The sequence below is a fragment of the Euprymna scolopes genome, chromosome 11 (genome assembly GCF_053919585.1).
Source record: "Euprymna scolopes isolate OS-2025 chromosome 11, ASM5391958v1, whole genome shotgun sequence".
Classification (NCBI taxonomy): domain Eukaryota; kingdom Metazoa; phylum Mollusca; class Cephalopoda; order Sepiida; family Sepiolidae; genus Euprymna; species Euprymna scolopes.
The window spans coordinates 86,746,062-86,769,375 of record NC_136492.1 but is presented as its reverse complement, the minus strand read 5'-3'; positions in this window follow the sequence as shown (position 1 = coordinate 86,769,375).

Sequence of the window (23,314 nt, the reverse complement as noted above, 5' to 3'; positions counted from 1 at the left end):
ATCTAAACAGCTATATGATTTTTAGGCAAACAAGCTCACTCCACAACGACTTATACATTTTGAAATGCCTACTACCTTGTTCGTTCCAATATACAATAAAAAATCGTTTTGACAAGCATGGTTATATATATTGTATTGGTATTTTCTTCAATGTGACGATTCTGAGGAATCTTAAAATAAAGACGAGACTTCATGAACATATCAATCATGTTGTAACTTTTTATGTCGCCATCTCTTAGGAATATTGTATCCCTTTTTTATTATACATATATTATTTCCTTTTTGTGAATTGACTGTTGCTATTACTTCAATTGAGTTGAATGCAAAATAGATTCATCTATTGAGGTAATAACTAAATGATTGATCTCGTGCTACAAACAGATAGTGTCACGACTAAGTGTTAACTGAAGTAAAAGAATAAATTGCAAGATGATCAACATCAGAAAATTTAGAATATTTTTTTTTAAATTACATTTTCACCCCAAACAAGGCACATTGCCACTTTGGTGTAGGGGGCTACTATCAGGGGAAACAACTACTGGGGTACTATGTAGGGATTTACGCAGCAAGATGTGTTCATTTTGCACTTAATCTTCTGCATGTCAGTACAGTTGGGGAAGCAGTTACCTGGAATGGAATTCCAAAGTCTAGCGGTTCTGGGGAAGAAACTACTGGAGTAGAAAGATCTTTTACATCTCGGGATTTCTACAGTGTGGGGGGTGGGATTTTGCAGCTTGTCGGGTCTGTTGAGGGTGTTCACTTCGTGAGGGACAAGTGCTTGCAGTTCATCAGAACATTCACCATTAAAATACTTGTAGAACAGGAGAGGGATGCAAAGTTTCGTCGATGGGACAGAGGCTGAAGCTTAGATGCCAGTTCAGGGCCTATCAGATTTACGACTCTCTTTTAAACCATGTCAAGGAGCGAGAGACTAGTAGCCGATGCACCAGCCCAAATATGACAGCAATACTCCATACATGGGCGAATGGTAGCCTTACAGAGGTACAGAATACTTTCGGGTGTTAGTAGTTTTCTAGCACGGTAGAGAGAGTCCTCCTTCCTTGCAGCGGCCCTGGCAATGCTCTCGATGTAATTGTTCCAACTCATGTTTCCTGTGAACGTTAGGCCAAGGAGTTTTAAAGATTTACTCTCAGATAAAGAGTCGTTGGCCATTGCTATAGGTGGTAGAGAAGGTTTCTTGTAATTATTGAATGAAACCAGTTTAGTCTTGGCGGCATTGAACGTGACCATCCATTTTTGTCCCCATTCCACTACAGATCGGAGATCATCCTCTAGTGTTTCTGCCATTACTTTAGATATATGTTCATTTGTCGTGCCTGCTATAGAGTGTGGTGTCATCAGCATATGTACCCATCTCAGAGGCAATTTTGTCGGGGAGGTCATTTATGAATATCAGGAACAGTAGAGGTCCAAGGATAGATCCCTGGGACACTCCTGCATTTATATCATATTGTTTAGATGTACGACCGTCGAGGACAACCTGGATTTTTCTCTTATCTAAGAAGGATTTAATTATGTTAAGTATTCTACCAGTGATACCGTATGATCTAATCTTCCTGAGGAGACCCTCATGCCATACTCTGTCAAAAGCCTTAGATATATCTAGAGCTACCGCTCTGCCCTCTCCCGCTTTGTCCAGTGAATGGAATATGCGTTCAGAGATTACAGTGAGGATGTCTGCTGTGGAACGGGCTTGTCTAAATGCATATTGTTGGTCGGTCAGAAGTTTAGCATCTGTAAGGTGCTGGACTAGAGCATGGTTAACTAAGGTCTCAAATAGTTTGGCAAAAAGTGGGAGGAGGCTAATAGGGCGATAATTTAATGGGTCAGTTCTTTCGCCAGAATTCTTGAATACTGGTACCACAGAAGCAGGTTTCCAACAGCCCGGAAAGCAAGATTCATTAAGGTATTTGTTGTAGAGTTTGGAGAGAACTGAAGCTACTTCGGCTGAGCACTTTTTTTAATAGCACAGCTGGGATGAGATCGGGTCCACATGCTTTTGAAGTGTCAAGGTTTTTTATGATAGCATGCACCTGAGTAGGGGTGATTTTCAGATCGTCTAGCGAGGCGTCTGTCCGAATAGGAAATTGAGGTAGGGGTGGTTGGAAGGGTCCAGTGTAGAGTTTGAGGCAAACCGACTGGCAAGAATGTTAGCGTTTTCGGTTGCTGAGCAAACAACCTCGTGATTGTTGGTTAGTGGGGGAATTGTTGATTGCCCATTATTTATTACACTGTTGTAGATTTTCCAGAAGTCACGAGTTCCTAGTTTTTGTGCTTCGATGCGTTTTTAGTGGTTTCCGTAAATTCCATCTTAGCTGTCGCTATTTCTTTCTTAAGGTTACTTCTAGCTTCTATGTACTTCTGTCTGTTTGAACTGGACTTATGTCGATTAAACCTGCGGAATGCATGCTGCCTTTGACCAATGGCAGTTGCGCACGTCGAAGTAAACCATTGGGGATAGTGGGGCTTACTATAGAATTTCCGCATGGGAACATGCGCTCGATTGCAGTTTTGAACCATTCAGTGGTCTCGTTTGCACACTGTTCAGCAGGAAGAGAAAAACTATTTCCCCATGGGGCGTCTCTGATAAGATCTCTGATGGCTTCCCAGTCAGCCTTTTTATAATATCTCGTTGTTTTGAGCACTGGCTCTTCAGTTTTGGGTCTAGAGTTTAGGGCGATTTCAACCATTATCACGGCATGATCAGCGTTCCCAAATTGGATGTCGGCTTTCGTTATACAATCATCAGGAACTGTGGTCAAAAACAGATCTAAAAGTGATGCGTGTTGTTCTCCCTGATCAGGGAAACTGGTTGGAAAAGTGACAATTTGTGATAGGGAGTGAGATATAGAGAAGCTATGAGTTGCGCTGCCCGCTGCATCTGTGTAAGTAGAGAATCCAAGCCAGTTTGTGTGATGGACATTAAAGTCACCAAATACATGTACTTGGGCGCTAGTGTCGAAGGAGAGTGCTGCGTCTATGCTGTCAGATACTTTGTTTATTATGGTGCAGGCTTGGGTCGAGGGAGAGCGGTAGAGAAAGTAAAAGTAGCTAATGTTTTGCCGCATAATTAGTCTAAAGCACATAAAGGCTTGATCATCCGTTTCTAGGCTTGTTTCTCTAGTCAAGGGAAGGGTATTGCGAATGTAAACTCCAAGTCCGTGCATATGTCTGAGTCCTTACGGCAGAGTGGGAGATATCCAGGCATGTTAAAGTAGGTAGAGGGGATGGAGGAGTGTAGGTTAGTCTAACTTAGTGCTAAGATATCCGGGGTATTTGTAAGGAGAAATGCTTCAACATCAGCTAAATTAGTTCTAAGCCCACGGATATTTGTGAATGCAAGCATCAAGGGAGGAGGCAAGTTGGATGTGTTTGACCCTAAGCCTGGTTTAAGCTTATTTTTATATTGTACTATCATCATATTTTTAACGAGTTTCAGTTAGGTTAGGGGGAGCTGAACAGGAGGTTATGCAGAGTATCACACATGCATCACAAGTAGACCATCAGCTGACCCTCCATCACCTAGGACTGTGGCCTCAGGAAAGCCCACCGGGAATGAGTGCAGGGTCCCTTTCCATGCGCGACATGGCACTGCAAACATCCCGATATTATACAACTGTTGATGGAGCAGCCGCTCTAAGCGCTACCAAAGGGTTAGGGCTCCTGTACTACCAGTCGGAAACAGCAGCCAGTAACTGCCAATCCGGTACCCTCAACCCATCAGAGGAAGGTCAATCCAATCTAATTGCTCAGGCATATATGGTACTCAATCACTCTCAAGTGGCCAGCTTTAGGGGTGGGGTGTGTCGGGAGTGGGGAGACGACGTTCATTGCCCTAGACAAGAAACAAGATCTCCCACTGGGTGTTTCTGTCGAATCACTGTGATAGTATCTCTGCGACTGACTAATAGGCAAAGAAGGAGTATGGAAGCCGGGCGAGAGACAGAACCTATCTACTACTTAAGCAATTTAGGTTTGCAAACCGGTAATTTGTTTGAATCACCAGCTCTAGGAAGGTTGTCATCCAAGACTGAAGAGGCCTCCCTCCCCTTTGGTTTAGTTTCAGAGTTTTCCTTCTCCTAGACAGATGATCTGAAAAGATCTACTGGGTCCGTAACCACTGAGAGTGTTTGCTCCGCGCCTGGGTTCTAATCCAGCTATTTCTGCGACCCCACGTAGTTAGTTAATGTTACTGGGTTAGTTCGTAGAGGTTATATATCTGCTGAATAGGTAGTTTGTAGAGGTTATATATCTGCTAAATAGTTACACACCTCAAAGTGAATTAGGACATTGTTATTTCATTGTTACTGGATAAAGGGGTTGAGTAGAGTTCATGCAGTGTAAGCAATTATTATTGTAAGAAGGCTTGTTAGGAGATAATGTGGTTTCAGGCTTTTCCTTTATATATATATATATATATATATATATATATATATATATATATATATATATATATATATATATATATATATATATATAGATATATAGATATTTTTTTATTTATTAATGTTCGGTTGGGTCTAGGATAACATTAAAGTGTGAGTAGGTGCTAAGAATTGAACTGCGAGTTTAGCCCAAAGTATATTTTAGATGTCAGCAGGGCTTAGAAGCGAGTGCAATATAGTACGGATATATACGTTTCTCATTCATCATATGCTTTGTGATTACATTGAGCTTCTTATATGAGGATTTGTATGTGTAAAAAAGAAATATAAGTGAATAAAGACCATTTCATCAGATATATATATATATGTATATATATATACATATATATATATAAATATATATATATATATATATATATATATATATATATATATATATATATATATATATATATATATATATACATAATTTTAGTAGGTAGGAAAAAAAGCCAGTATCTTTTTGTTTTCCTTAAAGAAAAAGATAGTAGCAGAACAAATAATCGACTGAAAACAATTAAAAAATATATGGTCAACACAGTACCAAAAGAAAAGTGCGTTTTTCTTCTTTGGATTATATTAAAGTTTAATAATAAATAACGTATTTAAAACAAAAATACTGTTAAATCGGTAATGTAATATAAACTTTGGCAAAGACCAACGTTTGTTCTGAAAGATCGTGCACATCTTTAAAACTAGTATTATGATACAGGACTGAAGTAATTATTTTTATTATACTTTTCGCAGTTTAATTAATTTATCTTCTATTAATATATAATATAATATATATATATATTATATATATATATATACATTACATATTATATATATTATATTATATATATATTCTAAATATATTCTATATATTATATATGTGTATATAAACATATATTACACAAATATATAATATATGTATATATGCATATATTACATATAAATATATTATATATACATATGTGTTATATAAACATATATATTATATAAATAATATATACATATATATTATTTATAGATCATATATGCATATATATTATATATTCATAAATATATAAATATATTATATATCATATCATATATATTAACATATATATTATATACATATCATACATATATCATATATATCATACATATTAATATATATCATATATATAAATGCATATTTATATATATATGTTTATATCTGTATATACATATATATTATATATATATATATATCATACATATCATATATATATTATATATATATATTTATATATCATATATATATCATATATATATCATAAATATATCATATATATCATATATATATATTTATATATATCATATATATATCATATCTATATCATATATATATTTATATATATATCATATATATATTTATATATATAACATATATCATATCTATATCATATATATATTTATATATATATATCATATATATATATTTATATATATCACATATATCATATCTATATCATATATATATTTATATATATATCATATATATATATTTATATATATCATATATATTTATATATATCATATATATATATTAATATATATCATATATATAATATATATATTTATATATATATCATATATATCATGTATATATTTATATATATAATATATATCATATATATATATTTATTGATCATATATATATCATATATGTATATATTTATATATATCAAATATATATTTATATATATATATCAAAAATATATATATTTATATATATATTTGATATATATATTATATATATATCATATACATATATATATCATATACATATATATATATCATATACATATATATATATATGTATATATATCAAATATATATATTTATGTATATCATATATATATTTATATTTATCATATATATATTTATATATATCATATACATAATATACATCTATATATATCGGTATATATATGTATATATATATCACATATATATTTATGTACATCATATATATATTTATATTTATCATATATATATTTATATATATCATAAATATATATTTATATATACCATATATATATCATATATATTTATATCATATATATATATCATATATATTTTCATATACAATGCGTTACTTGCTTTATTGCAGATCACATTTTCCTTGATAACTTTTCTATTACTAAACGTAATTAACTGAAATTTTGTACAGCTATGGAAAACACATTGATAAGTTAGTCCATAAAATTTTATCTAAATATTCTTCCTAGTGTAAAAGTTATAACAATTTTTGAAAAATATGAAATTTTTACTGTTTCTCGCTTTATTGCAACGTATTGAAAATACAGTTTAAAAGTAATAAAAGTATGAATTTATTAGTTAATTTAATTCAAATTATTAACAATAACATATATATAACCATTTAGAAATCAAATACAACCCACAAAGCGTGACATTTTAACGAAAAACGAATTATTTATCAACATAATTTCCCTTCCTTGCAATCACCTTAAACAGTCTATTATCAACAGATGATATTAGTTTTTTTATTTGAGAAGGTGTTATAGTCCTAGACACTTCAAGAATTTTATTCCAAAGGGCATCTTTTGATGTGAATTGCCGTCCTCCTTCATAAACCCCTCTTTTCAGAATTGACCAAAAGTTCTCTATTGGGTTCAGGTCAGGAGAACAAGGCGACCAGGTCATGATAGTTTCGTTTTTGATCCACAGAGACTCAAGGTAGGATTTGGTAGCTTTTGCAGCGTGATATGGACCGTTATCGTGCATAAAAGTAAGGCGTCTACGACGAAGAAGTGGAAGGTCGTCCAGCCAAGATGACAAATGCTCTTCCAAAAACTGGATGTATGTTTGGCTGGTAAGTTTAACGCCGTCAGGCACTCTGAAGGGACCTAAGAGTTCATCTCCAACGATTCCAGTCCAAAACATACCTCCTCCCCCTCCTTGTTGACGCCTGATACGATATGACATAGGATCTCCCTTAGGACTCCAAACTTTAGCCCATCCATCTGGACCATCCAGCGTGGCTCTCGATTCATCCGTGAATAAAACTTGTTGAAAGTCTCTTTCCATGTATTTTTGTGCCCAAGCTATGAGTTTTTTCATGTTGGTTTTGTTCAAAGGAGGTTTTGAAATGGGTTTTACGTTTCTTGCAATTTCGTTTAAAATATTACATCTTGTTTTTCTTGACATTGCAGCAACGCCATCTTTTATAAAAATATACCTGCTGGTGTCATTTGGGTCCTTATTGACTTCTTTGCTTATTTTTCGCATGTCACGAGGAGAAATGACCTTTCTTTTGCCCTTATCCTTACGTGGTAAAATCTTTGGCTTCTCCACAAAGGATGCAACAGTTCTCTTATCTCTACCAAGTTCTTCTGATAACTGGAGAATTGGAAGACCATCTGCAAGACCAGCCGTCATCCTGTTCTTCTCTGGTGCAGTCAATCGTCCATTTTTAGGCATTTTTAGAACTCCTGCAATAAAGCGAGAAACAGTAAAAATTTAATCTTTTTCAAAAATTGGTATAACTTTTGAACTAGTTAGAATATTTGGATACAATTTTATAGACTAACCTGTCAAAGTGTATTCAATGGCTGTACAAAATTTGAATTAATTATGTTTAGCATCTAGAAAGTTATTAAATAAAATATGATCTGAAATAAAGCAAGTAACGCACTGTATATATATATATATATATTTCATATATATATGATATACATATATTTATATAATATATATATCATATATATATATATTTAATATATATATTTCATATATATATATTTAATATATATATTTCATATATATATATATATTTCATATATATATATTTCATATATATATATATATATTTCATATATATATATATATATATATCTAATATATATATATATATTAAATATATATCAAATATATATATATTTCATAAATATGATATATATATATAATATATATATCATATATATAATATATATATCATATATATCATATATATATTATACATCATATATATCATATATATATCATATATATATCATATATATCATATATATATATCATATATATATATCATATATATACCAGATATATATATGGATATATATCAGATATATATATATATATATATATATATATATCATATATATATATATAGGTATGTAAGATATAGATCAAAAATATATATATATATATATGTAGATATCATATATATATATATTTATATATCATGTAAATATCATATATATCATATATATAATATATATATTTATATATATCATATATATATTCATATATATATATATCATATATATTTATATATATACTATATATATTTATATATATACTATATATATTCATATATATCATATATATTTATATATATCATATATATATTCATATATATATCATATATATTTATATATATCATATATATATATTCATATATATATCATATAAATTTATATATATCATATATATATATTCATATATTCATATAAAGATCGTATATATATATATAATAAATATAATAATATATATATCGTACGTATATATCATATATATATTCATATATATATAATATATATATCATATATATATGAATATATGTATATCATATATATATAATATATATATCATATACATCATATATATCATATATATAATATATATATTCATATGTATAAATATATAATATATATATAATAGTTATATCATATATATATTCAGATAAATAATACATATATCATATATATATATTCATATATATATCATATATATACCAACATATCATATATATCATATATATATCATATATATGATATATATTTTTATATATATATTTTTATCATATATATATTTATATATATATTTATATATATCATATATATATTATTTATATATCATATATATAGATACATATATCATATATATATTCACATATATCATATATATTTATATATATATCATATATATCATATATATATATATTTATATATTATATATATATATATATATTTATATATATATATTTATATATATTTATATATATATCATACATATTTATATATATATCGTATATATATCATATATATTTATATATATAATATATATATATCATATATATTTTTACATATATCATATATATATTTATATATATATTTATATATATATCATACATATTTATATATATATCATATATATATATCATATTTATATGTTTATATAATATATATTTATTATCTATGTTTATATCATATATATTTTATATATATATATATTTATATCATATATCATATATATATTATATATATTTTTATCACATATTTTTATATATATCATATATGTATTCATATAATATATATATTATATGTATTTATATCATATATGTTTTGTATATGTTAATTATATATATATATATATTATTATTTATATCATATATATATTTATATATATCATATATATATTTGTATATATCATATATATGTTAATATATATCATATATATATCATATATATATATATATATGTATATGTATATCATATATATGTTTATATATATCACATATATTATATGTATATTCATATATATATATCATATATATATATTTATATATATCAAATATATATATATTTTTATATATCTCATGTATATATTTATATATATTGTATATTGATATATATCATATATTGATATATATCATAAATATATATATTTATATATATATAATATATTTATATATGTATATTATATATTGATATATATATCATATATATATATTTATATATATATTATATATTTATATATGTATACTATATATTGATATATATATCATATATATATATTTATATATATATTATATGTTTATATATATCATATGTATTTATATATATAATATATTTATATATATAAAATATATATCATATACATATTTATATATATCATACATGTATTTATATATATATTTATATATATATCATATAAATATTTTTTATATATATAATATATATATTTATGTATATCATACATATATTTGTATATATATCTATCATACATACATGTATATATATCATACATATATTTATATAGATATCATAATGTTATTTATATATATATATCATATATGTGTTTATATATATATCATATAGTTGTATATATATCATACATATATTTATCATATATATATTTATATATATATCATATATATATTTTTATATATCATATATATATTTTTATATATATATCATATATATTTATATATATATATCATATATCTATTTATATATATATCATATATATATTTATATATACATCATATATATATTTATATATACATGATATATATATATTTATATATATACATCATATATATATTTTTATATATTAATCATACATATATTTATATATATATATGTATGTTTATATATATCATATATATCATATATATATTTGTATATATATCATATACATATTTATATATGTAGCATATATATATTTATATATATATCATATATATATGTATATATATCATATATATAATATATATATGTATATATTTCATATATATATATTTATTTATATTTATCCTATATCTATTTATATATATTTATCCTATATCTATTTATATATATATCCTATATCTATTTATTTATATATCCTATATCTATTTATATATTTATCATATATATATATTTAAATATATATCATATATAATTTTGTATATATCATATATACATTATATATATATCATATATATATTTGTATATATCATATGTATATTTATATATATCATATATATATTTATATATATATCATATATATATTTATATATATCATATATAAATATATTTATATATATATCATATATATATATACTTATATATATATCATATATATATGCATATATATATTTATATATATCATGTTTATATATATCATATATATATCTATATATATATATCATATATATATTAATATATATCTATATATATCATATATATATATTTATATATATCATATATATATATTAATATACATCTCTATATATATATTTTATATATATGCATATATATATGTATATATATATATATACATGCACCTAATTATTTAGGTGTTTGTTATATCGATATTTATTTTGTAAACTCTTTCCTAGAAACGAAAATACAAGAATGTTTATATATGGTCGTGGAAATACATTCATCTGCAAAATATTATTCACATTCTTTTAAACATCCATTTTCAGTAATTTGCTATTATTTTGTTCCCTTTTCTTTACGGGATAATCGTCTTTAGTTTACTATTACGTGTAATTATATTCATGAAATATTTTACAAATTTATACCAGCGTTATATTTGCATAACAATTTTATATCAAAGATAAACCTCTTTATATATATTTGTATAAAATTTTTTCCTACCAATCTCTTCCGCAAGTTTTTTGGTCTGCAGACATGAAACTTAAAAAAGATAAGGTAATCAATCTCATGCGAGACTTTTTATTTGTTTTCTAACCGGGGAAAATCGGTACAAAAGTGTGAGAATTAAAGAAATTTAATTAGCCAGGTGGAGGCTGAACGACGACATTAAGAATATGCATGCTTAATGTAATAGTTATTGTTCGTGATATAATTGTTTTTTTATTTTGAGCAAATATGTATTCATAGTTCAGCCGTTTACGTCAAAGAAAAAATCGTAAGCTAAACTCTTTGATTAAGATTATCATGACGCATTAATTTTTTAAAAACTTCTAAAATCATTGATATATATTGGGTTCAATATAATATAATAAATACGATATCTGCATTATTAAAAATATCATATTTAAGCGTATCCGGCGGCATGCTAGTATATGTATAAATATATATCGTCAATATATACATATATCTCTAGCATTTGCGATTCTTTGCGAATCAATTAAAACTCTCTTGTGGAAAAAGCTGAAAAAGCCCAGAAAATTTAAAAAAAAAAAAAGAAACAGAAAACACGGTGATTGAATCAGTTAGACATCAAAAGAAGAAACCGTGCCTCACTGTATGAAGTGTATTTTATTACGCATACTAAAATGTTGTCAGTGATTCATTCTTAATCTTATGTATTGTTGGTTGTTACCAAATGTGTTATTTTCGGCTTATCAAATAAATGAACCTTTATTTACTTCAAACTAATAGAGACAAAGACTAACATCATCTTTTCCGCCAGAAAAAAATCCAAGAAACAAAATACATCATCCACTAATGTTTTTGAATTTTATGTTCGCCTTCCCTTCTTACATTTTTAATAACTTTTCATCATATGTACACAAAAACAAATATATAAATATTCCACTTTTCATGGGATTCTCCCCATGTTTGGTACATTTTATTTTCCTCAATCATCCTTACCATTCTCCCGAGGAAGTCCCCCGAAAATGAGGAGGAAACGCTGAGAATTTTCTAAAAAATACCACAGCTTTTCTTCCTCCTTTTCCCCCATGAAATATATTATCATATCTATTTCTATTTTCGTGTTTTTCATTATAGCTTTCTTATATCACTACATCTGACATTTACCCTCAAAATCCTTCAACGTGGGCGATAATCATATGAAATATTTTACTTCATTGAAAAATAAAGGTTAGATTTAGATCTTAAAAATAATTCTTTTATTCATTATTAAGACTTTCATGACTAAACTATATTTTATCAACTATATGTTATCCTAACGATCTGGCTACGTGAATGAAACGCTTAAACATCTGTGTAACTTAATCACCATAAATATAGCTTCGTAACTTAAATGTTACACACACACACACACACACACACACACACACACATATATATATATATATATATATATATATATATATATATATATATATATATATACTTACATAACGAACATTGCGGAACTAAATGCTGAAAATATTTTCTTGAATTTTTTTAGATACTTTTAAAACTAATTTCTTTACAAAACTTACATAATATATATATATATATATATATATATATATATATATATACCATTTATGACTAGTTTCCATGTAATGCAGTTTTACTTAATGGCAGAACATGTAAACTAATATCTTTTCGTTGATAAGAAGGTCGTATACTTTTGAAACTTCGGCTGTTAAGGAAATTTCAGTAAATCTAATTTGAGTATCCTTAGTAACAATGCCTTCTCATTTATTAAAGCATTTCTCTCTGATAGATTCATAAGAGTAGTGGTTGATGGGCAGGAATCAGAAGCTCTCAGTATTACTGCTGGAGTTCCTCAAGGATCCATCCTGGACCCAACCCTCTTCCTGATCTATATTAATGATCTTCCAAACCACACCCTTGCATCATTCGTAGACATTTATGCTGACGACACCAAAATCAATGATAGCACATTAAAGACTGTAAACGATCAAGTTTTTCGAATTCTCCCTCCACTGAGCTTGAGCATATGGTACAATGGGGAAAGAGGTGGCTGGTTACTTTCATTGCATCTCAAAACGAAGCTTCTCTGTCTACACCATCTACCTCTGATGCCAATCTGATCTCAGTTGAAATGAATGGCTCTCGTCTTCGGGAGGCTTTATGTTTTGACAAGCTTCTGGGCTTGACCTTTACTCCAAACCTGAAACTGAACACTCAAATCAAATCCATTGCCAAGGTTGTTGGGATCCTTCTACCGCTCCAGTAGATATCTCACTCCTGATTAAATTCTCTACATATATAAAAGCCAGGTATGGTCAACGAAGGAGTAGTGTTACTACATCTGTTCAGGAGCTGCTAGAAGTACCTCATCCGTCCTTGAAAGAGTTCAAAATAGACTTCGTACTTATATGGGGGCCCTTTTTCTTCCCTGCAACCTTTTTCCCACAGAAGAGCCCTTTAGAGTCTGTCTCTGCTTTATCGTTATTTTCCTGGCAAATGCTAGGCTTAGCTTCAATCAATGCCCCCCCCTCGCCAAACCCTCACGAAAACACTCCTCTAGCAAAAACCACTATCAATAATTTCCCACACTCTTTGTCTGTGCCTAAACCTAAATATAGATTCCATAAATGACGTTTCTTTCTTAGAACTGTACGCCCGCGGAACTCTCTTCCTATTGCCTGCTTTCTAGCTGACAACAATCTGATTGTTTTCAACGTAAACAAGTTCTTGATGAACCGCCCTCCTAAGTAATCCAATTTACAAAATGTCCACAACTTATGTTTACTACGTTATCATTATATGACGTGTATATCCATTAACCCTTATCCCGGAGTGACCTGCGTGCCTTGGTAAGTGGTGATTCCGTATAAAAACACAATTAATTAATGAAAAATATATTTTCACAGTCTTCATTTTTTCTTCTCTCTTTCTCTCTCTCTCACTCTCTCTCTCTCTCTCTCTCTCTCGATATACAGGATGGCCACAAAGTTTGGCTACATAATCTGTCTCTTATGTGGCCAGACTTTGTGGACACCCTGTATATGAATAAAGATATGTGTGCGTATCTTACAAACTTTCAAAAAACGAGAAGCCGACTTTGTAGCGCTTGATTTTGCTTATTTCGTTTTTGAAAGTCAGGCTACACAAGAGATAGATTATGTAGCCAGACTTGGTGGCCACCCTGTATATATATATATATATATATATATATATATATATATATATATATATATATATATATATATATATATATATATATATATATATATATATATACATGGTGACCCCAAAAAAGGGCCCCAACACTAATCAGGCCAAATTTCTTAGTGGTTTGTCCGAATCAAATGAAACTTTGGTCAAAACTAGTTTATTATATGCAAAACATCACATCAAAACACTACGATCTTTAACCTTTTTGTCTCCGTTCTACAGCATACGTTCTAGATTGCCTCCATTAAGCTCCGTGCATTTCTTGAGACGCAGCACTAAGTTGTCCATGACGTTCTTACAGACCGAATTGGTAATGCCCCTCACCTTGATGGCTTCCTCGGGTTCCGTGATGGTTCTGGGTTTCCCTGCGTAGACTGTCCTTAAGATACCCCCAAAGAAAAAAAAAATCTGGGAGGCTTAGGTCCGGGCTATGGGGTTGCCACTCAAAATCAGTTCTGAGAATAATCACTCGGCCTCTGAAGTTCTCTGTCAGCCAATCTCGGGACAGGTTTGAGGTGTGAGAACTTGTTCCTTCCTGCTTCACATACCGCTCCTTGGTGACTGTCACTGTTGCGCCAGATTCTTCGATGAAGATTGATCCGATGATGCCTCTGGCTGAGATTTCAGCCCACACCGTGAAAGTAGGAGAGTGCAGGGGATTGGTGGCTACTTCATTGGATCTGGAGGACCCCCAGGAGAAATTTGTCTTGGAGTTCGCCTTTCCATCAAGATGGAAGTGGGCTTTATTTGAGGTCCAAAGTGCCAGAAGTGCATGGAGAACGTTGATGACTATGCATAGAAACAGATTCTAGAGTACAAGCGGTCTGTTGTTTTAATAGTATTGCTCGCGTCAAAATAGCAGTTCGACTTTTTGAGTAAAGAAATACGAGATTTTACTTTTGCAACGAGCATCATATGACAAAGATACGCAACCCTCATTTATCGCAGGTAAAAGAGAATGATTGCGGCAATGTTGTAAAATAAATTCTCCTGCGCAGATGGTTGATCGTTTAATGCTACCACTCCCGTCATCGCAGCTCTTTAAATTTGTAGTTAAATAAAAAATAGGAGGTTTTACTTTTGGAACTACGCTCGTATAAACAAACACTATTGAAGATAACAGAGAGACTATGTCATATTTTACTCTTCTTATTTTTCGATTTTCCTGATCATTTTGTATTTGAAAAAAATACACACAAAAAAACAAACTATTCCGAGATCGGAAAAGGTGGAAAGGAAGATAATAAAACAGAAGAATTCCGTGCTCTTCAATAATATTTGTTTGAATGAGAAGGTTGCCTAAATATACACAAATATATATATATATATATATATATATATATATACATGCATATATATATGTATACATGCATATATATATGTATACATATATATATATATGTATACATGCATATAAATACGTATATATACATATATATCTATATATATATATACAGAGAGAGAGAGAGAGAGAGAGAGAGAGAGTAAGACGTGTGATCACTATATGCAATATGCCGAGTGCATTTCTATAATATAAGGTGTTGATAAACACAGTTTTATGTTGCCTTTGTTGCATCGCATTTACACCTCATCCAACCAGATTGGCAAAATGTGATCATAAGAAGGACGTTAATTTATCAGAAAATGCCCTCGCTGCCCTTCCTCTTATCCCGCTGTTTTATTTCTAAGTCGCCGAATGCAAAACGCGCAACCAAGTGCAACTTTTATACACATGCACCGTGCTCGATAAACTACATTTCACCAAGGACCCTTGGAAGCAGATACTAAGTACTTCTTTATGTTCACTCTCCTCTGTTCTGTCACCACTCTTTTTCTAATTCTCTCACGTGATTTTTTCTTCATATGCAATTTCGTTCACTTAGCCTGTATCTTTTATCTTAGATTTCATATTATTTCTATTATTTCATTCTATTATATGAGTTATGTCCTTATTTCTATCTCTCCTGCATACATAGCGAATATAATTTTTTATTTCGTGTAAATTAAAACGGAATCGAGTCTACAGTGAGCAGTAACGTACAAGTAATATTTTGTAAATTTTGAACTTATAATTTCCACACTACTCTGTTGAAACTTGTGTTCAATTTCTAAGTATACAATTAATCGTTTATATGAAGTAGTGTTTTCAATTCAGTTGTATATAAAGATTTAGCGCAAGAACTAGAGTGATATAAATCCCGTTCGGTGGTGATTATTTTTACGACGTCTTCTTTTACAGAAAGGTGTCTTATTCTCTCCTAATACATCGCCTATTATTTTAAAATGGTCACCATTCTTGCACTGATCAGGCTGAATGTCGCTTAACCGTTAATCTTAGAATAACCTATGTGGCAACATAAGTATTCTCTTTCATTTCATCAATAAAAATATAGCATTGCTTAGTTTTTGATTAATTTTCTTTTCTTATATTTTATTTCATTTTATTTGGATGTCATTGTTCTCTCTCCTCCTTTTTTTTCTTTCTCTATTCCCTTTTGCTTTCGTTTTTTTCCTATCGTTCCCTTTGTGGCACTCTTCCATTTAATAATGTTGCGTTACTTATGAAGGTTAAATATTACTCGAGGATAAGGGATACCGAGATGGAGATATTGTCAGTTGAATTCTTTAACATAGCTAATGAATGGTCTAAATGTGATTATGTCTGGGAACTGATGATAGCAAATATCTGTTGGCACTGAATTTTAAGGCTATTTGAAATCTGCAAGGAAGCTGTTCCGTGGAAATTTGTTTCATACTGAGGAAGGTCTTGGAAAGCTCTGTTGCTGGAAATTTCACTGGCCGTTAGGCACATGAAGCAACGAAGGAAAGAGTTTTTTTTTTGAATGCCTGACAAGGATGTACTATAGATGTATATCTAGACGAGCACTTTCTATGGAAATAATCAAATCGATAATTTTTTTTGTTTTGTTTTAAATTCTGCCACTTTATTCACAAATACATTTCTCTTTTTAAATCAATAAAAAAATTTATAATGATCCACCCTCGTGCGTAACGACAGGAACTCTCCTCGACACTATAAATAGCGTTAACCGTGCTAATGGACGACATTTTATGAATAATAAAAGTAGAGTTTCGCTATACTTTCAGGTAATACATACGCTTATTAACTACCCCCACGTTGACTTATTTCTTTTCCGTCTTTGAAGTCGAGATCATTATAAAGAAAAAAATGGGGAAGGTTTATTCATAGATCAAAATGGCCAGCTTTTTGTAAAATATTTATTTACGCCAATTTTTCTTTTCTATACAGTTATTTCGGTGCAAACCAATCAACTAGAGGCCAACTTGGCACAGTTGATAGCGACCTTCTAGTCTCTACCATTCCCGGTGAGCATTGTCTTAACATAGTAGTTTCAATCCTACTCAAAAGCAAGCAAGAAAATCAGTAGTCCGAAATGTGGTGAGACAAGAACAACTATGGAGGGCAGAAATTACTGGGTATAAAGTCGCAAGGATCCTTATTTCCATGCCTTCACAGTTAATCACTTAAAAAAGGCCAGAGGATGAGTTGGCCGAAACATGGTCTAACAACTAATATAACAACTAGGAAAATGAGTACAACATTCAGCATAACAAAATGATTACACAACTTATTTAAATAGTTTAAAATTTTACCGAAGACGATCGACGATGACGCCTTATAACATCACTCTATTTCCGACATGATAAATGCTCCTATCGCTCATGGGATTTGTATACAACTGGCCAACTCGTTGATGGTCTGAGACAAAAAAGAAAACCGGTTTTCGTCAAACGGAAATGAAGTCATGGTGTCTAGAACGATACTTTTATCGTTTCCCGCTATATATGTGTGTATATGTGTGTGTGCATGCAAATAGATACATATGTATATGCATGTACATATATATACATATGTGTATATATGTGTGTGTGTGTGTACATGTAAATATTAAAGAGATATAGAGAAAAACAAAAAAAAATTATCGAAAAGACAAGATAGAACATAAATCAAGATGTAAGTAAAAATAAGTAGTGAAAATGGATATGCTACGGAAATATAACAAACCCTTATTTTAGGGAAATAAGATAAACTATGTAAAGATTAAAAACAAAGACAAAACATATACAACACCAACAAAAGAAGAACAAAAAAAGAAAAAAAACGACAGAAGAGAAAGAGAAAGAAAAACATGAACGATATGATGATAAACATATAAACTGCATGGATATTTTTTACGGCAACAACAGACGGAATGAAATGGTAGTTGCAAAGAGAAATGATGATGCTGATAAGAGGCAAAAAGGAGAAGCGTGCCCAACTTTAAGGTGACCGTGATCGTAAAGAGAGCTTAAGTGGTTTATTTATTTATATATTATTTTATTATTATTATTTCTTGTAGAGCATGCCGCCATCTACTTTGTCAGCAGTTCGCCACGTTTGTCGGGCGCATCGAAAAAGCTTGTAATGGCGCGTCGCTTATTTAACGGTCATACGCTGCTTCAGCCGCATTAGCAAACAGTGCAATAAGAACCCAAAGATGCTGCAATTATTAGTCAAATCGCTTTATTTAAAACCGTTTACGCTCGTTGAGTTTCATTTTGTGAGATCTGTAATTAAAACTTTCGGTAGTGATGGACAAAGTGCATATATGTTTCATCAAAGGACGGCGGTATGTTGTATGCCGTTCATGCAGACGGAACATGAAATTTTAAGATAAAACACAGGCACGAACTCAGAGATCAGTAAGCTAACAATAAAACAATTATATACCTGTCATAAAAATATGTCATACAAACATTTTTCCTCCATAAGGAAATAAAAACATCTCATTTCAGCTTCGCAATTTGCGGAAAGTATAATTAAGCTATAAATGTAATGGCTAGATTAATTTTGAACTATGACAAAAATTTATTGACTGGCTTACATAAATTAAAATGTTAAAAAGTCCACACACATATCTATTTACGTATCTATATATCAATCTATCTATCTATCTCTCTCTCATATATATATATATATATATATATATATATATATATATAAATATTTGTACACATATATTAATAAGTTTTTGTTTCGGTTTGGATTGCAGCTGATGCACCCAGCTTTATATATATATATATATATATATATATATATATATATATATATATATATTGTAGGAATACATCACCTTCTTTCTATTTTCAGATTGACTGATTGTCTTTTGCGTGACTAACTTATTCTACATGGCGGTAAGAACAGGATCGCCAGGTCAGCTCGTTGATTCGGCATCCTGGATCTAATTTTTCGACAAGGCAGGTACTCCGAAAAGTGAGCATGTCCGTTATGCAAAGCTCTTCCTGGAAAATCACCTGACAGAAAATACTATTTCGAACGTTACAGCGGAGCACTTAAGATACATGGGTATCACAGCCATTGGGGATATCCTTGCAATTATGCAATATGCGGTAAAATATTCCCAGGCTCCTGCAACACTCCCAGTCCTGCGGCAGACACCCGTACAAAATTATAAGGCCACTACAACAGCTCATCTTCCAAGGATCACCGCAGACATGACGCCTCAACAATTTCGAAAAGTGTGTGTTGACTGGGATGTATATAAGCAATTTACCAACTTGCCTACATCACAAGTCGCCATTCAGTTATACAGCGCTTGTGATCAAACTGTACAAAATGCGATTGTCAGCTCACATTCGTCGTTCTTTGAATTGGAGGAGGCAGCTTTGTTTAACATTTGTGAGTCATTAGTCACCAAGAGCGCCAACCATGCAGTACACAGAATGACTTTTAGCAATCTTTGTCAGCACGACAATGAAACCATCCAGCAGTTTGTTACTCGTCTTCGTGCCGCTTCCATTCATTGTGCGTTTTCCTGTCTAAATTGCCAGAGTGACATTGCTAATGAAAACATCAAAAATTTATACGGGGTATTTCGAATCGGCTGCTGCAAACAAACATTCTCGCAAAAGCCAATCAATTGAAAAGTATTGACCAAATCGTGAACCATACTGAGGCTTTTGAATCTGCCCTTCGCGATCAAGCCAAGCTACAGACATCGTCTGAAACCTATGCCGCCGCAGTTCCAATTATCGCAGACAGTGCAAGCAGCCCACAAAGAATTGTATCGGATGTGGTAGTTCATCTCATGGTGTACCGGGAAAGCCACTACATCACACCAGTTGTCCAGCATGGGACCAGACCTGCATGAATTGTCATAAGCTCAATCGCAACGCCGATGTTTGCTACCGCACTAGTAGGGCAAGTAGCCTCATCGCCGATGTCAAATACTCTGAGCAGCATAAACAGTTCATTTCGCCCACACTCAATGTGGATGAAGTTACCATGACGCTTACACCAAACTTAAATGGTGCGGAACCAGAGCAACTTTCTGTTTTTTCCAGACAGTGGTGCCAATATTTGTCTTGCTGGCATATCTCCGCTTTAAAGATTCAACTACCACAGTTACCCACATGCTACAAAAAGATCAGGACAGTTGGTGGAGGCATGCTACAGAGTCGGGGGTGCCTGCCGATCACTTTCACTCTCAGAACACATCCTCTCTACATTGCTGACAATATTGCAAAATTGTTCTTCAGCAAACAAGGTTGCATTGACTTGAGAATACTCCCACAGTGCTACCCGCAACCTAGGAAAACTCCTGCACCTCCAGAGCTTGCCGTCCTCGTCGCCTCAGCAAACACAGCACGAAGACCACCACCAAAACGTCCAGAAAGTCTACCGTTCTCTCCCACCGAAGACAACATTCCGAAACTGGAAAACTATATCAAGGAAAAGTTTTCCCTAAGTACAGTTAATACTTCTGCTCCCTTTCCAGACCTTTCAATGCCACCAACCTCTATCCACCTTAAAGACAATGCTAAACCAAAGGCCAGACACATTCCAATCCCAGTTGCGCATCATTGGAAGAAAGAAGTGAAAGCGGGGCTGGATAGAGATGTTGCACGCGGTATAATCAAACCAGTCCCTATTGGCACTCCTGTGACTTGGTGCAGCCCAATGGGCATAGTAAAAAACCAGATTGATCACCTCGACGCACCGTGGACTTCCGCCATCTCAATAGTCAGGCATTGCGGGAAACACACCACACGCCATCCCCGTTTCACGTTGCGTCTCAAGTGCCAGCAAACACGAGATGTGATCGACGCCGTCGATGGCTACCATTCTTTCCTCCTCGATGACCAAATCAACCCTTGACCACATTCATTACAGAATGGGGCCGATATATATATCGACGCATGCCTCAGGGTTTTTTTCCTGCTGGCGACGCATATACCCGTCGATATGATGAATGACATACCACGACAGTTCAAAATCGCTGATGACGTTTTGCTTTATGACGCGTGTATCGTGGATCACTTTTATCGTGTTTGGGATTTCCTCACATTCTTATACACGAACGGTATCGTCACTAATATCGGGAAGTTTCAGTTTGGACGCCACATTGTCGATTTTGCTGGCCTCTCGATTACTCCAGATCGCTTGCCCCGGCAGCAAAGACATTATATGCAATCGAAAATTTTCCGACCCCAACTGACATTACTGGGGCTCGATCTTGGTTTGGTTTGATTAACCAGGTAGCCTGTGCATTCTCCGTCAGCGACGTTTTACAACCGTTTCGGGATTTAATAAAACCACGCCAAACATTCTATTGGGATGACAACCTTTCACAATTGTTTGAAAAGTCGAAGTACAAAATTATTCAACTTATTAAAGAAGGTGTACGTTCATTTGACGTTTCACAAAAAAACTTGTATCCAATCAGATTGGAGCAAGACTGGGATCGGATGCGTATTATTGCAGAAATACTGCACATGCCAGACAATATCTCCTGTCTGCTGTAACGACAGCTGGAGGATAGTTTTTGCTGGATCACGCTTTACCACACCGACAGAATCGTGTTATGCCCCAACAGAAGGCGAAGCATTGGCCCTTTCCTGGAGCCTCTCGCATTCCAGAATGTTTACGCTGGGATGCAAGGAATTAACAGTAAGTGTCGACCACAAACCATTATTTGGAATCTTCAAGGACAGAGAACTTTCAAGCATCTTAAACCCGCGACTTCAATCATTAAAATACTCGACCCTCCCATGGAGATTCAATATGATACATTCTCCTGGCAACTAAAATCGCGCACCAGATGTACTTTCGCGTTTTCCTTCCGAACATTCCACAGCGTCATCAATTTTCATGGAACAGCTTACCAATCGAGAAATCAGCGTATCATCACCTTTGCAAAGCCTTGCAAAGTCTATGACAGTTATGGCTGTTGA